General features: G+C 36.8%; 1 non-coding gene across 1 annotated transcript; it reads left to right on the forward strand.

Annotated features, from left to right (window-relative positions):
* Positions 1-487: 487 nt before the first annotated feature.
* On the forward strand, positions 488-594 carry LOC147942421 (small nucleolar RNA R71). The gene has a single exon (XR_015560550.1). It is a non-coding gene; the product is annotated as a small nucleolar RNA R71 (small nucleolar RNA).
* The last annotated feature ends 7,844 nt before the right edge of the window (positions 595-8,438 follow it).

Here is an 8,438-nt window from a genome sequence, read left to right on the forward strand (position 1 = left end):
CTTGATATTAAGGGCACCATATGTGGAGTCTATCTTGTTTTTCATCTCTGTGAGCTTAGTACTTTTTTCCATATCTCCAATAGCTTGGCCTTGTAGCAGTTGTTGAAGCATACTCTTCATCTCTTGATCTAGAGCAGGAGCTTGTTGGAGTTGTTGTGGAGGATAGACTTGAACCATAAACTTCTCATCATCACAAACAACAGGTACATGCTTTTGTTGGGTTAGAAGTAGTTTATCTAGCTTCTCAAGCTTCTCATCTAAGGCTTGTAGTTCCTTTATATGCCCTTCCTCATAAGCAATACCTTCTCTTAAGCTTCTATCATATTCCTCACTGTAATTGCCATTGGACTGAGCAAAGTTCTCTACTAAGTCCCAACCTTCATCTACATCTTTATTCATGAAGCTTCCATTGGAGGCTGTGTCTAGGAGCATCCTGATCTTGGGAAGAACACCTCTATACAAAGTACACAACAAATATTCCCTGCTGAATTCATGATGTGGGCATTGTCTCTGGTAGCCTTTGAAGCGCTCCCATGCTTCACTGAAAGATTCACCATTTTGTTGGAGAAATCCTGAAATGGCATTCCTCAAATGTGCAGTCCTTGAACTAGTGAAGTATTTTGCAAGGAAGACTTTCTTACAATCAACCCAAGAGGTGATTTTTCCAGAATGTAGAGTCTTCTCCCACTGATGTGCTTTATCTCCTAGAGAAAAAGGAAACAACCTCAGCTTCAAGGCATCCTCACTAACTCCATTGATATTGGTAAGGCTACAGAGCCTATCAAACTCATCAAGATGTGCAAGGGGGTCTTTACTAGGCAGTCCATAAAATCTGTTGCTCTGAACCATTGAGATCAAACTAGTCTTGATTGGGAAGGTTGTGTTGTGGACAGGAGGAGACACTATCCCATATCTCTGAGTATGAGTAGTGGGAGCATCACTATCACCAATCTTCCTTCTTCTTGGAGGTTCAATCTGATCTTGTTGTAGTTCCATTTCCACCTCTTCTTCTGTTTTTTTGAGACTCTGAACAAGTGCTCGACCAGGTGCTCGAACAAGCACTCGACCGTTTGCATTGAGGTACTCGGCCGAGTGCCTAGTCGAGTGGTACCTGAGAATGAAAACACAACACCAGAACAAGAGAGAGGTGAGTAATAGAATCAAAAGTAACATAGCTTAATCTTGAAACAATGAAATCTCCACTGGAACATATAAACACCCTAATGGCAACGGCACCAATTGAAACAAGAACTTTTTCAAGTATCTACTTATGAATGAAGGAATGATGCAATCAAACAAACAAACATAAGTATGAATGATCAGAATGTAATGCAAGGTGTTTCAATTCCCTTATGATGTTGTAGCATAAAGGATGTCAATCCATAAAGAGTGTGATATGTAAGCAGTCAAGATGTGATCAATGCATTCAAGTTAAGCCAAATATCAAGTTGATTTGTTTCTAACAACCTAATGACAATAATGAAATGCAATGAACTAAGGCAACTTAAGACAATACTAATGCTGAATTAAACTGTAGAACAAGTGTAATAAACAAGACTAAGCAGAATTAACTAATAAGCAGAAGAAAACATGAACAGAACAATGCATAAGCAAGAAAGTAAAATGGAGCTCGACCAAGCACTCGGTCGAGTGCATGGTCGAGTGGGAGGTCGAGTTGACAAGCGAATGAACATAAACAGAGCAAATAATGAAAACAGAGCAAACAACAAGCAATTAACGATACTTAAACAGGGAAATCAATAAACAAAGAAAATCCTAAGGATGGATTCATGGGATGGACTCAAGCTATGGCTATCTAAATTGGTCAATAAACCTCAATCAACAATGAGCTATCTCTAGACAATGATCTTCTAATACATGTTAATCCATTCTCATGACAATAACAATCAAGCCAAGATACTTCTTAGACCTAGTTCTCACTAGCTATTACATATCAAAGCAGGCATTAAAACCCAGATCATCAATGTCAAAAATCACTTTAAACATCTAATCTCTTAGCATGCTTCATGATAATCTCTAGCATTAGCCTTATCTAACAACTTAGACATTGGTGTGATGCTAAGAAGCTTAAGATCTATCCTTACCCTCTCAGTATAAGAATAGCATAGAGCATATCTAATCTAGAAGAGATATATAACAATCAAGCTTGACCAATCTAAACAACCATAACTCTTATCCTGCCTAATCCATCCCTAAGATCCTAAGCCACTAATAAGATCTAAAAATCATCATGAAGAACACAAACCCAGAAATTAATGAAACTATCATGACTAGAAAGATGAGATAAAGATGAACAATATTGAACAAAGAAGTGAAAGCAAATATTCAACAGATTCAAAGTTATCAAGGTTACAAATGTGTGAAAATCTAGAGAAAAGATAAGAGATGATGCAATAAAGTAAAAGAAGCTAAAAATGGCAAAAACTAGGTTATGAGGTGGCTACATGGTCTCCAGGGTCTCACTTTTTTCGGCCACAAGTGCAAGTACACATATATATATAATAAAGAGAGAAAAGCCCTAGTTAGCTAGAGGACAAAACAGAGAGGCGGCAGTCAGCTCGACCATGTGCTCGGTCGAGTGCATGGTCGAGTTGTTTGTCCGTCAAGTAGCTTCAGTCTTCGATCTGCCATGATATCTGTTCAGTAAAATCCGTATAACTCTAGCACAACACCTCCGATTTACTTGAAACCACCAGCATTAGAAACATAACTCCATGTTCTACAACTCTCATGAAGGATGCAGAAGCTGAATCGCAACGGAAGATCTTTATTTGGATCGATCTTTGAGGAGCTCGATATATTCATCCGACGGAGTACTCGACCGTGTGCATGCTCGAGTGCTGTGGTCGAGTGGACTTCCGAACCTTCCTGATATTCCCTATCCTCTTGTTTAGCTCCAGAAATAACAGCAAGTCCTTCCTTACCCTTTTAGAGCTCCATAATACCTAATAATACTCCAAATGCACAAATGTGTGCAATGCATGCTTCTAAACATCCTAAGTGCATATTTGGACAGAAATGGTGATAAAAGCTAAGGAATCACTTCTATATGATGCAAAACATGAACTAAACAAGGCCTAAAATATGGTAAAATATAGTGACATCAGAGTTCGAGTTTAATTTGGAGTGTTTAGACACCACTTATACCCATTTTGTCCCAAAACAGGCTAACACCGAGAAAACATTGATTCAAAGCAGTAAACAGATTCGTTACTCTTTCTAGGGTCAGAATGTGTGACAGTCAAATGCATTTTACTAATAGTAAGAGTTCAAGATGAATTTGGAGTGTTTAGACAACACTTAAACACGTTTTATCCCAAAACAGGCTTAAACCAAGAAAACATGCTAAAACCGAGAGAAAACATTGATTTGAAGCAGTAAACAGCTATGTTACTCTTTATACGGTCAAAATATGTAACAATCCAATGTATTTGATTAATTATCAGAGTTCGAGTTTAATTTGGAGTGTTTAGACACCACTTATACCCATTTTGTCCCGAAACATGCTAACACCGAGAAAACATGGATTCAAAGCAGTAAACAGCTTTGTTACTCTTTCTAGGGTCAGAATGTGTGACAGTCAAATGCATTTTACTAATAGTAAGAGTTCGAGATGAATTTGGAGTGTTTAGACAACACTTAAACCCGTTTTATCCCAAAACAGGCTTAAACCAAGAAAACAGGCTAAAACCGAGAGAAAACATTGATTTGAAGCACTAAACAGCTATGTTACTCTTTATAGGGTCAAAATATGTAACAATCCAATGCATTTGACTAATTATAAGAGTTCGAGTTTAATTTGGAGTGTTTAGACAACACTTATACCCATTTTGTCCCGAAACAGGCTAACCCCAAGAAAATATTGATTCAAAGCAGTAAACAGCTTTGTTATTATTTCTAGGGTTAGAATGTGTGACAGTCAAATGCATTTTACTAATAGTAAGATTTTGAGTTGAATTTGGAGTGTTTAGACAACACTTAAACCCGTTTTATCCAAAACAGGCTTAAATCTAGAAAACAGGCTAATACCGAGAGAAAACATTGATTCGAAGCCGTAAACAGCTATGTTACTCTCTATACGGTGAAAATAAGTAACAATCCAATGCATTTGACTAATTATCAGAGTTCGAGTTTAATTTGGAGTGTTTAGACACCACTTATACCCATATTGTCCCGAAACAGGCTAACACCGAGAAAACATTGATTCAAAGCAGTAAACAGCTTCGTTACTCTTTCTAGGGTCAGAATGTGTGACAGTCAAATGCATTTTACTAATAGTAAGAGTTCGAGATGAATTTGGAGTGTTTAGACAACACTTAAACACGTTTTATCCCAAAACAGGCTTAAACCAAGAAAACAAGCTAAAACCGAGAGAAAACATTGATTCGAAGCAGTAAACAGCTACGTTACTCTTTATACGGTCAAAATATGTAACAATCCAATGCATTTGACTAATTATCAGAGTTCGAGTTTAATTTGGAGTGTTTAGACACCACTTATACCCATTTTGTCCCGAAACAGGCTAACACCGAGAAACACATGGATTCAAAGCAGTAAACAGCTTTGTTACTCTTTCTAGGGTCAGAATGTGTGACAGTCAAATGCATTTTACTAATAGTAAGAGTTCAAGATGAATTTGGAGTGTTTAGACAACACTTAAACCCATTTTATCCCAAAACAGGCTTAAACCAAGAAAACAGGCTAAAACCGAGAGAAAACATTGATTCGAAGCAGTAAACAGCTATGTTACTCTTTATACGGTCAAAATATGTAACAATCCAATGCATTTAACTAATTATCAAAGTTCGAGTTTAATTTGGAGTGTTTAGACACCACTTATACCCATATTGTCCCGAAACAGGCTAACACCGAGAAAACATTGATTCAAAGCAGTAAACAGCTTCGTTACTCTTTCTAGGGTCAGAATGTGTGACAGTCAAATGCATTTTACTAATAGCAAAAGTTCGAGATGAATTTGGAGTGTTTAGACAACACTTAAACACGTTTTATCCCAAAACAGGCTTAAACATAGAAAACAAGCTAAAACCGAGAGAAAACATTGATTCGAAGCAGTAAACAGCTACGTTACTCTTTATACGGTCAAAATATGTAACAATCCAATGCATTTGACTAATTATCAGAGTTCGAGTTTAATTTGGAGTGTTTAGACACCACTTATACCCATTTTGTCCCAAAACAGGCTAACACCGAGAAAACATGGATTCAAAGCAGTAAACAGCTTTGTTACTCTTTCTAGGGTCAGAATGTGTGACAGTCAAATGCATTTTACTAATAGTAAGAGTTCGAGATGAATTTGGAGTGTTTAGACAACACTTAAACCCGTTTTGTCCAAAAACAAGCTTAAACCAAGAAAACAGGCTAAAACCAAGAGAAAACATTGATTCGAAGCACTAAACAGTTATGTTACTCTTTATACGGTCAAAATATGTAACAATCCAATTCATTTGACTAATTATAAGAGATCGAGTTTAATTTGGAGTGTTTAGACACCACTTATACCCATTTTGTCCCGAAACAGACTAACCCCAAGAAAACATTGATTCAAAGCAGTAAACAGCTTTGTTATTATTTCTAGGGTTAGAATGTGTGACAGTCAAATGCATTTTACTAATAGTAAGATTTCGAGTTGAGTTTGGAGTGTTTAGAGAACACTTAAACCCGTTTTATCCAAAACAGGCTTAAATCTAGAAAACAGGCTAATACCGAGAGAAAACATTGATTGGAAGACGTAAACAGCTATGTTACTCTTTATACGGTCAAAATATGTAACAATCCAATGCATTTGACTAATTATCAGAGTTCGAGTTTAATTTGGAGTGTTTAGACACCACTTATACCCATTTTGTCCCGAAACAGGCTAACACCGAGAAAACATTGATTCAAAGCAGTAAACAGCTTTGTTACTCTTTCTAGGGTCAGAATGTGTGACAGTCAAATGCATTTTACTAATAGTAAGAGTTCGAGATGAATTTGGAGTGTTTAGACAACACTTAAACCCGTTTTATCCCAAAACAGGCTTAAACCAAGAAAACAGGCTAAAACCGAGAGAAAACATTGATTCGAAGCACTAAACAGCTATGTTACTCTTTATACGGTCAAAATATGTAACAATCCAATGCATTTGACTAATTATAAGAGTTCGAGTTTAATTTGGAGTGTTTAGACAACACTTATACCCATTTTGTCCCGAAACATGCTAACACCTAGAAAACATGGATTCAAAGCAGTAAACAGCTTTGTTACTCTTTCTAGGGTCAGAATGTGTGACAGTCAAATGCATTTTACTAATAGTAAGAGTTCGAGATGAATTTGGAGTGTTTAGACAACACTTAAACCCGTTTTATCCAAAAACAGGCTTAAATCTAGAAAATAGGCTAAAACCGAGAGAAAACATTGATTCGTAGCAGTAAACAGCTATGTTACTGTTTATAGGGTCAGAATGTGTGACAATCCAATGCATTTGAGTAATTATCAGAGTTCGAATTTAATTTGGAGTGTTTAGACACCACTTATACCCATTTTGTCCCGAAACAGGCTAACCCCAAGAAAACATTGATTCAAAGCAGTAAACAGCTTTGTTATTATTTCTAGGGTTAGAATGTGTGACAGTGAAATGCATTTTACTAATAGTAAGAGTTCGAGATGAATTTGGAGTGTTTAGACAACACTTAAACCCCTTTTATTCCAAAACAGGCTTAAACCAAGAAAATAGGCTAAAACCGAGAGAAAACATTGATTCGAAGCAGTAAACAGCTACGTTACTCTTTATAGGGTCAAAATATGTAGCAATCCAATGCATGATGTATGGAATGATGATGTATGGAATGATGATGTATGGAATGAATAGAAGTCAGGGTGTTTCAATTCCCCTTATGCAGTTGCAGTATAAGAGGTGTCAATCCTATCTGAGTGATTGTGAACAATTAAGATGTGCATATGAGTCTAAGTCAAGCCAATTGTAAAGATTGTTTGTCACTAACAATCCTAAAATGAGATATGAAATGCAGAAAGTAAAAACAACTAGAACAAGATACTAAATGCAAACAGAACAGACAAATTAAAGCTATAATGAAACTAGAACAGAGATAGACACTAAGCTAATGAACTAATGCAAGACAAGTAATGAACAGGAAACTACGTGAATACAATGGAAATGAAACATGAATGAAACAAGACAATCACAAATTAAAAACACAAGTTCTGGGGATGAACTCGAGCAGCACTCGACCGAGTGTAGGTCGAGTAGGTGGTCGAGCTAGACTTAAACGTGAAAACAGAGCAACACAAGAAAAACAGAGCAATGCTAAAACTAATCAAACAACAAGCAAGCAATGATATTTAGACTAAGATTTCAATAAACAAACAGGCTAAAATCTCAAGGAAACATTGAGCTGATCTCTAGACATACTATTCTAATACATGTTTAATCCACTCTCATGGCAAGAAACAATCAAACCTATGCAATTCTAGACTTGTTCTCACAAAGAAAAGAATCTACACAAGCAGGCATTAAGCAATACATCTCAAACCAAACAAGACTTCTAATCTCTTAGCAAGCCTAATGGTAAGCTCTAGATCTAGCGTTATATATGCTCCTTAGACATTGGTGTGATGCTAAGATGCTTGAAATCAAACCCTACCCTCTCAGATATAGGATCAGCATTAAGATCATCTAGCCTAGAAGAGATCTACAACAATCAAGCTTGACCAAATCAAACAAACCACAAGATCAACCCAGCCAAACCCATCCTCAAGGTCCTAAACAAACTACTCACAAGAACACATGGTGAAATATGTCAAAAACCCAGAAAATAATGAAACTTGCATCATTAGAAAGATGAAAAAGAGATCTACAATATTGATGAAGGAATAAAACTCGAAATCTTAATACTTTGAAAGTTATGAAACAAACAAAATATAAGAATCTAGTCTTTCTCTCTCAAACAAGTACAAAATCTAAAAAAATAAAATAAAAGTGCAAAAGGAATAATATCTAAAAAAGGTAAAAACTAGGTTTTAGACTCTCTAAAAAGCTGGACTCTTTTGTGGCTGCAGGTACAAGGGCTTTATATAGAGGGTGAGGTGGAAGCCCTAAAAATACAAAAAGTCAAAGTAGTCAACGGCTCGGTCAACTCGACCAGTGCTCGGTCGAGTGGCTGGTCGAGCTGGCTTCTCTCGTGCGTTCTCCACTCGGTCGAGTCTTCCTCAGCACACGGTCGAGTGGTGGTCGAGTGGTGCGGTCGAGTTGGAATCCGGACCTTGATTCTACAGCCTTAACTCTCTTGTTTACTCCTCAGGATTGCTTCACTTTTCCTCAGCATTGCTTCCATGCTCCTTAAGCTCCAAAATCACCTGTTTATGCATGAAAAGATGCAAATGCAATGCAACTATACTCT

The sequence above is a fragment of the Camelina sativa genome, chromosome 6 (genome assembly GCF_030686135.1).
Source record: "Camelina sativa cultivar CO46 ecotype springtype chromosome 6, ASM3068613v1".
NCBI lineage: Eukaryota > Viridiplantae > Streptophyta > Magnoliopsida > Brassicales > Brassicaceae > Camelina > Camelina sativa.